This window comes from Coenobita brevimanus, chromosome 24, assembly GCF_032717465.1.
Source record: "Coenobita brevimanus isolate Jiangsu-jjx chromosome 24, ASM3271746v2, whole genome shotgun sequence".
Classification (NCBI taxonomy): domain Eukaryota; kingdom Metazoa; phylum Arthropoda; class Malacostraca; order Decapoda; family Coenobitidae; genus Coenobita; species Coenobita brevimanus.
The window spans coordinates 10,484,336-10,486,671 of NC_136977.1; the positions used below are offsets into that span (position 1 = coordinate 10,484,336).

At 37.8% G+C, this 2,336-nt stretch overlaps 1 pseudogene; it reads right to left on the reverse strand.

The window, feature by feature from the left end:
* Positions 1–360: 360 nt before the first annotated feature.
* Positions 361–478, reverse strand: LOC145393583 (5S ribosomal RNA; annotated as a pseudogene).
* Between the last annotated feature and the right edge of the window lie 1,858 nt (positions 479–2,336).

The window sequence follows — 2,336 nt, forward strand, 5'->3', positions numbered from 1 at the left end:
AACAAACATCATTATACTACCGAAGGGGGTTGACTACTTCACTCCGATGACGCATTTTCACAGCCTTGCATCATGAAAAAAAAAAAAAAATGTTGCTTTGATAAAAAGTATTGATATCACAAATTTTGAAGGTGCTGATTTCAAAAATAATGTCAGAATTAGCGTAGAATGTCAGTTTATAACACAGAACCAAAGTTAAAAAAAAAAAAACGGATTTTTTATAGAAATCCAGTACTAATTCCATCCATCCATCCATTGCCAGACGCCATGTATCCCAAACGGGGTGGTCAAGGGCTTAGAGTTAATTGTTTTACAGGGAGGGGCACTAATCCTCCACCAACCCCACTTGACACGTAGGGATGCCAACAGCATCTGGTGTTCCCAGGCGGTCACCCATCCAAGTACTAACCAGACCCAACGTTGCTTAACTTCGCTGATCGGACGGGAAGCGGTGTACTCAACGTGGCATAGTACTAATTGATTCATAGAAATAAGTTATGTCGACACAATCTCTTTGTATGCACCAACAGTAGTCGGCCATCATGTTTGTGTGCCACCTTTTTTGATATCTTTTTTTTTTTCCTCTCTGTTCTTCACTTACTGCTTCAGGGTTTTCAGAAAAAAAGACTACATGACTATGAAATAAACTTTGATACACATGCTGCACCCTAGTTTCTGGACGTTACTGAGTAAAGTTTCAACAAGGTGACGATAGTTTTCAGCCTTAGTAGATCGAAGAAAATCTGATCCAATTGCTGCAAATGTATTCCATGCATTTTCTTCACCTATTTTAAATGAGTTCTGGAATTTTGGTCTTGCATCAACAGTCTTACCTGGGGGCCAAAAAACTTACTTGTTTTCAGTTTTTCATGTGCCATAGCAGGGGAATTCTGAACACAGATATTTAAAATGAGTTTCCTTCTTTATCCAAATCTTTGAGATGATTCTGCAGTTCCCTCCAGTTCAGTAGAATCTTTCATTTTCCTTTGGTCCATTGTCTCAGGTTTTGAACACAAGATCGGCTAACTGAATGAAGGTCCCAAGGTTTATAATGATCACCCATTTTCAGGCCAAAATATGCGTAATATGATTTTCTAACAAAGTTTGATATTGTGTCCGCTGTTTTGGTGAAGGAAAACATCCGCAGATGTAACAAAGGATATGTTGGTCAAGAGTACACTTTCTTCGGTTAGCTGCCATAATTACAGCCCGCTAATGAAAAACAAATGAGCAATACAGCAACACGAAGCGTGTTGAGCAACTACAGCAGCTCACAATAGTTAACAAAATTAATAAATATACGTGAATATACAAAATATATATAATACATATAAAAATATATAGTAGTCAAAAAATAATAATATACAAATAACAAAAATAGTTAACAGGTAACAGAAATATAAACTATAATGAGCAAATGAGGGTCAAGCAACTAAACCGTACTTTCCCGATAAAATATGACATCCAATTTTGAGGCTAAACGTGACGTGCTTGGTAAAAATTGAAAGCCATTTTAGGAATCGGCGACTCCTAATTACCTTAGAACTAGTATTATTTGTTAGCAAAATCGATGCAGGGTTGTGTAATCTGTTAGTGCGATCAACAGACGATTTCCTTCAGCCCCGGGGAGAATTTTCAAAATGGAGGGGCAAGATACATCCTTCGCTAATCCCTTAACTATAAGAGATCTTTATTAAGTTTATTAAAATCGTCTGAAAGCGGCAACAATAAAACAAAAATATATCATGGGATTGAAGTGATAAAGGCCTTGAAACCGATGTCTTAGGTTTTTATTCCCATCAGGGCACCACCAGACGATTTTATTCAGTTTATAAGAGATACCCAGTAGTGAAGGAATTCATGAAGCCTGTACATAATCCCTCCAATTCACAAAGTCTCGCCTGAGCTGAGTAAAATCGTCTGATGCTAGCAAGCACAAAAGATAAAAGATAAAAGACGTCAGATTAAAAATACGTCGTCGCACTAAAGGGGTTAACCAATATTTTCTTACATAATATTTTTCAGAGAGAGGGAGAGAGAGAGAGAGAGAGAGAGAGAGAGGTAGGATTAGTGTATACAGACCAAAAACGACAGCACGAATACTTTTTTCTATCATATTTTTTTGGTATCAACATTCCATATTTAAGTTACGGGAAGCCTCTCTAGTTAAAGTGGTCAGCAAATATTAACATTAACTCTGCAGCGCGATGACTCTCTCTCTCTCTCTCTCTCTCTCTCTCTCCCCGGCTTCTAACGCCAGTCGATCGTATTCACTGCAAGAAGGACCCTAGACTGTAGTTCTTTCATCTTCACTTGGCCCAGATTTCCGTCCTTTT